The following is a 6,847-nucleotide window of genomic DNA, read 5'->3' on the forward strand; positions in this document are numbered from 1 at the left end:
GAGTCTTGAGATTCTCTTGCTGAGAGTAGTCTCAGGGGCATCTCAGAGACTTCTTTTGAGGGGTGCCAGGTGATGTTAGATGTTTGGGGGGGATCAGGAGGGTTCTAGGCTTGACTTTGGGGCTCTTTGTAGAGTGTAGGGGACATCTCAGGGAAGTCTTTGGAAACACCTGGAAGGGCTCTATCAGGTTTCTGGTAAGGAGCTCTGCTGCTTTCCATCAGGTCTGAGGCTTGCAAAGGCCTTCTCCCTAGTTCAGCAGTGTTCCTGCTGGATTCCTGGTGATCTGTGGCTTCTCTGAGGCTTTCCACCAGCCAGAGGTGAGAGGAGATTTCTTTGAGTGTTCAGGAGCTTCTAGGTGCCTGAGTGTCGTGGAGGGCCTGTAGGCCTGAAAAGAGGCTTATTTATGCCTTTCCCTGCCTGGACATGTTTTTCTGCCAGGACCCCTGGTTGTAAACAGGTTGTGTAAGCCCCCACACACGCAGCTTGTGTCTCCCTGGTGTAAGTCCATGTGATCCCCATATTTGGGAAAGTCCAGGCAAGTGGCATTTGCCTATTATGGGACGGTTTGGCTGACTGCCAACCTGATTGGTCATTCTAATGGCCAAGGGGCCATTAATCTCAGCCCACATTCAGTAAATAGGGGTGCACAGGTAAACAACGTGCTCAGACCCCAGTGGTTCAGACTCACAGTATCACAGTATCACAGTATCACCAAGGTTGGAAGAGACCTCACAGATCATCAAGTCCAACCCTTTACCACAGTGCCCAAGGCTAGACCATGGCACCAAGTGCCACATCCAACCTTGCCTTGAACTGCCCCAGGGACGGCGACTCCACCACCTCCCCGGGCAGCCCATTCCAGTGCCCAATGACTCTCTCAGTGAAGAACTTTCTCCTCACCTCGAGCCGAAATTTCCCCTGGCGCAGCCTGAGGCTGTGTCCTCTCGTTCTGGAGCTGGCCACCTGAGAGAAGAGAGCAACCTCCCCCTGGCCACAACCACCCTTCAGGTAGTTGTAGACAGCAATAAGGTCACCCCTGAGCCTCCTCTTCTCCAGGCTAAACAATCCCAGCTCCCTCAGCCTCTCCTCATAGGGCTTGTGCTCAAGGCCTCTCACCAGCCTCGTCGCCCTTCTCTGGACACGCTCGAGCATCTCAATGTCCTTCCTAAACTGGGGGGCCCAGAACTGAACGCAGTACTCGAGGTGTGGTCTGACCAGTGCAGAGTACAGGGGCAGAATGACCTCCCTACTCCTGCTGGCCACACCATTCCTGATGCAGGCCAGGATGCCACTGGCTCTCTTGGCCACCTGGGCACACTGCTGGCTCATGTTCAGGTGGGTATCAATCAGCACCCCCAGATCCCTCTCTGTCTGGCTGCTCTCCAGCCGCTCCGACCCCAGCCTGTATCTCTCCATGGGGTTGTTGTGGCCAAAGTGCAGCACCCTGCACTTGGAGCTATTGAACACCATCCCCTTGGACTCTGCCCATCTGTGCAGGCGGTCAAGGTCCCGCTGCAGAGCCCTACTGCCCTCCAACTCAGTCACATCTGCCCCCAGCTTAGTGTCATCTGCAAACTTGCTGATGACTGACTCGATGCCCTCATCCACATCATCTATGAAGATGTTAAAGAGGATGGGGCCCAGCACTGATCCCTGAGGGACACCACTAGTGACTGGCCGCCAGCTGGATGTGGCACCATTCACCACCACTCTCTGGGTCCGGCCCTCCAGCCAGTTCCTAACCCAGCACAGAGTGTTACCATCCAAGCCACGGGCTGACAGCTTAGCCAGCAGTTTGCTGTGGGGGACAGTGTCAAAGGCCTTGCTGAAGTCCAGACAGTGTCAAAGGCCTTGCTGAAGTCCAGACTCCTGCTCAGACACCATTGCTCACACTCAGAGCCTCACTTGCAGCTCAGCCCCCTATGCTTGGACTCCATTGCATAGCTCCGATGGTCAGAGGCTCAGATCCTCATGCTCTGGCCCACTTGCAGCTGCCTGCCTGCATACCTTAGTTACAGACTTCATTTAAGCCTGCCTGTATATACATATGGAGCCTGTAGTCTCCAGCCAGCTGTGCACACTTGCACACCACTGTGTTATCAGGACCAGATTCTGTATTGCCTGCCTTTACCTACAGAGCTCAGACTCCCAGCACACATCCTGCATGCCTGCTGCATATCATTGCCTGGTAAGTGCCACTGGCCACCAAGTTACCAGGAAGCAGAGTCTGAATTGTCTGCACATGCTATCAGCCTGCTAGCAGCGTGAGAACTGTGCTCAGCCTGCATGATATCCTCCTCCTGCACCTGAGATCCTGCCTGCCTACGTATCCCTGGACAAAGCATCCAAAAGAAGCCAGCAGCACAAAGGCAGAGATTGCATCCATTGCCAGGAGAACGAGGTCAGAGATCATAATTTCCCCAGAAACTGGGAAGATTCATCCTTTACCCTCAAGCCAGGAGGATTCCAGCCTCAAAGTCCACGGGCAAAGATCCCTTGAAGTTTGGACACTGGCATAGGGTGTGACATAGCCCCAGAGGGTGACTGATAATTAATAAGAATTGTGAGTAATTGTTTTGATGCCTCTATAAGTATCTGTTGCCTCTGCCATAGAGCAGAATCAGTTTCCAGCTCACTCTGCTGGACAAGTAGTGTATAGACCCCAAACGGTATTTGCCATGGGGGAAAACTCCTCTCTCTGTTTATAGTTTGAATGTTTGTTAGTTAATTAATAAGTTACTGTGTGTATTTTATCCTAGAATGTTTTCATAACCATATAAGAACATTTTAATATTAATATACAGTGATTGGGGGTGGCAGAGTTCAGAATATTGAGTTTAATAAATATATATTTTTATATAACATTATCTTGCCCCAGTTAATTTCTCCCCTCTGCCAAAATAGGCGTAGGCCGCAGAATACCCCTCCACGACACTGAGGAGTGCCAAGAGTTAAAAGAACCTTCTCTCCTGAGGCAGCAAGTTGAGGAGCTAAAGAGTAGTTAAGCTTCGAGTCTGCTGCAGCAGGATCACTGCAATGACTGCAGGGCACTCATGGGGCAGTAGAATTGCTGTTGGAAGGTATTGTGGCCACTGATAAACCAATGGGAATCCTGTAGTGAGCTATGGGTCTGATAGAAGCCCTGGGAGAGCTGAAATTTTAGAGGGCCACTGCTGGTGCAGTGGAAGTCCTGTGGGAAGTCTGAAGCCTACTGGAATGCAGCAGGGCCAGTGGTGGCTAATGGAAGGCTTTTTGGAAGCCACTGCCCTGCTAGCAGGCACTGAGGCACCTGGCAGGCTGCTGAGTGGCTTGTGCTGGTGGCCAGGTCATGCAGGATGATGTTCCGTGGAGGTGGATTTTGATGTCAGCCATGGATGGTGACCTCTTGGCCATTGCTGCTTCTGTTTGGATACTGGCAGAGCCTGGGCCAGTCTGGCTCATGCCTGGACTAGCACCACAGGTATTTTCAAGGTCAGCACTATCTGGAGCCCTTTAGCTTCAGATGGTGCAGGGTGGTGCTTTGGGGGCTGCCATCAGCAGCTGTGGGTACCTGTTCTGGAGCCATTGCCTGTGTTTGCCAGGCCCTGCCTGGTTCAGGCAGAAGCAGAGGTGAGCTGTGTGGGGACAGGTCTCTCTGGGGTGGCCATGGGGTGAGCAAAGGGGCTTGGAAGGGTGTCCTTCTTGGGGTTCTTGGGCACTTCTTTCTCACCTCCCCAGGTCCAATGGAAAGGAAAGAAGAATCTCTGGGCCTGCTGGAATCCATCATGGCCATTGGTGAACTCATGGAAGTCCTGTGTGGAGCTTGAGACCTGCTGATAGGAGTCAGATCCACTGCTGAGCTTGTGGAAGCCTGATGGAAGCCATGGGCACAGTGGAAGTTTTCTGAGGAAATGTTGGGTTGCTGAAAGTTCCTCAGAGGCCTCTGCGGTGCATTAGGAAGAGTTTTGAGCTTGTAGAATTCCCAGCAGAGGGCCTTGGGCTGGTGAAATCCATCTGGAGCAGTGCTGGGCTAGAGGAGATCTCTGGAGAAGTTCTGGGCCACCTGGGATGCTGCAGGGCAGTTGGCAGGCAGGTGCAACTCAGGTTGGAAGCCGCTGGCTGGAACCCTCCAGTGTCACTGAGGGGCTCCTGGAAAGGCCCAGAGATGTCCTGGAGCCACTGGGATGCAGCAGGGGAAGTGGTGAGCAAAGGGAATTCCTTAAGGAATCCCTGGGCCTGCTGGCAGGCATCCATTTGCCTTTGCACAGCCTCCTGCTGACCCTGCTGGAGATTCCCTTGGACATTCTACCAGCCCACTTCTGGCCCTGCTGCCTCCCAGAAGAGCTCTCACAGGCCTTCCAGTCCCCACCAGTGCCCTGCTGCCAGCCCCTGTGCCCACTGCTTGCAGTGCAAGCCTGCTGCTTGGTGCCCACAAGTTTCCCTGTAGAGCTGCAGCAGGCCCAGAGCTTCCATCAGGCTTTCCACCAGCTCGCTGAGGATCTGATTCCTGCCAGCAGGCCCAATGCTTCCTACAGGATCCCCACTGGTCCTCCACTGGCCCTGATGCCTTCCACTGGCCAATCAGTGCCCTGATGGCCTCCACCAGACCTGGTACTTTCCAGCAGCCCACCAGTAGCCCCACAGACTTCCAGCTGGCCTGCAGCCTGCTAAAATGTAGCAGCAGTGTTGTAGAACAGAGTTTAGGGGGATTTCGGGGAATAACATGTGAGGCCGATTTATAAAACGTTTAAATGATTTATTACTAAAACACTAGAAATCCGTTCCCCAAACTTTGTCACTATCCCACGGAAGTTCTTGGTTCGCAGTTGCAAATTTAAAATACAGAATGGCTAAAATGAAGAGAGTCTGCGATTTTAAGAGAGTTCATTGGAGTCTTGAGAGATTATTCAGTTTCTAAATTAAGTTTATCAGTTACTTACTGTCCAAATGCAGTTCAAAGAAGTCTGAAAGTATTGTGAATTTAAGGCGTGTTGTCTGAGCCTCCACGGGTCCAGGCTGAGCTGGATGCTGGCTTCCGAGGCTGACGAGAATGAGGGCGCTGCCATGCTGTCCCAAGCTGGCTGTAACTTCGGTGCTGCGGTGTGAATGCCAAGCAAGTGTCGATGCGTGTGCAAGCAGGGTATCAAGGGGGGTATAAGGGCTGCTCAATTAAGGCAAATGCAGCATTTTTATAGTGTCCAAAAGAGGTGTGTTTCAGCCAATTCAGGCAGTTTTATGTGAACTTTACAGATTGGTACAAAGTTATAATCAATTCGTACAATTGGATAATTCTTACCAAAAACAACCTGTAGAACCACCCAGGGGTCAGCCCCCAACAGGTGTTCATCGGGTGATGGGAACCAAGGTCTTTATTCCAAAACATGCCTCCCTAGGGGAGAGATCTTCCCAGAGGGTGTACAGCTGCTGAGACAACAGCTGTCGCCATGCAGGCAGATAGAAAGCAATGTTTTGATTTTTCGATAGAAGGCCTCCATGTGAACCACGACCCTGTGTACAAATGAGACTTTTGCAAAAGGGCTCTGCTACCTTTCATGACCATCAGGTGTGGGTGAATTTCTTGCTAGTAAAGGACATGAATTGATAAACATGAGCAACCGGTGCTGGGAAGTGTACTTGGGCCTGTCTTGGGAATTAAGATACCAGGTGCTGGGTAGCACCTGCCACATGCAGCTGCAGGGGATGGAGTGCCAGCTGCATGTCAGCAGAGTTAGCCAGCCCCAGGGGCTGACCCTCAGATTGTTATGGTTAAATCAGCCTATCCATGTCATACATGTAACCCTGTAGCCTCCACATGTACCCAGTCTTAGTTGTGCACGCCTCTTGCAAGAAAGCATCTAACTCACTGTACACGGAAATAAAGTTGGAGAATGACCATTTAATCATATTGATGAACAAAGAGTCATTTTACCCAGGTGCTCCACCAGCAAGCAGGAAGGATGGCAGCAGAGGGGAACTGGTTAGGATGCATCTGCAAGGAGCCTTTGCCAGCAGCCTGCAACGAGCTGCAGAGCCACAGGATCCATCACAGCAGCAGTTGGTTGAGACTGAGAAGTTAATGCAGAAACATCATGGAAGAGTCAGGCAAAAATCTCTCCTGGTTCAACCCCCAGCACTGGTTTGCAGGTCAGAACCTACAGGTGTGGGGGTTTTGGTTTGCCTTCCAGGGCTGCCATGCTGCAGTGCATGTGAAGCCTCCTGGCCAGAGCACAGAGCTGAGCCACAGCTGATTGCGATGATTGCCTTGGGAAGGAGGCACAAAGCACAGGAGGTGCAGCTGTGGGAGTCAGGAACTGGAGGTGAGCAAAACTGCAAAGAGACCCTGGGATCAGAGGGGTGAACGTGGGAGAATGTGGCAGCAGAACTGCTCAGCCTGCTGCAAAGCCTGGAAACAGGAGCCTGGAACCACCTGCAGAGCATGGGCAGAGTGTGAAGAGTGAACAGACAGCAGGTAAGGGCCAGCAGGATGTGGGAGTGGAGCTGAAAGCAGGCAAAGATTGATCATTTGGGAGCTTGCACCCAGCCAGTGGCATTTGCCTGCCTGTAGCAGGTGCCCTCCCTTCAGCACCTTGTGTGAGGGAGTTTGCATTGTTCAGCCTGGATATCAGCTGGGCCTAGAGCGGGAAACCCCCAAGTGGTACCCGCAAGTGGTGCCCTGTGTGGGGCTGGGAGAAGGCAGCTGAGGGAAAGCTGCTGGTGGAGAGGGCTGTGTGACAGCACAGAGAGAGCTGAGAGTCATCACAAAGCAGATTGTGTGCCAGCACAGCACACACTGTGTGACAATGTAGAGCAGGGGGTATGAGAGCATAGAGAGGGCTGTGTGACATCAGAGATTGGGCTGGTTGGCATC

The sequence above is a fragment of the Pogoniulus pusillus genome, unplaced genomic scaffold (assembly GCF_015220805.1).
Source record: "Pogoniulus pusillus isolate bPogPus1 unplaced genomic scaffold, bPogPus1.pri scaffold_50_arrow_ctg1, whole genome shotgun sequence".
NCBI classification, from domain to species: Eukaryota; Metazoa; Chordata; class Aves; order Piciformes; family Lybiidae; genus Pogoniulus; species Pogoniulus pusillus.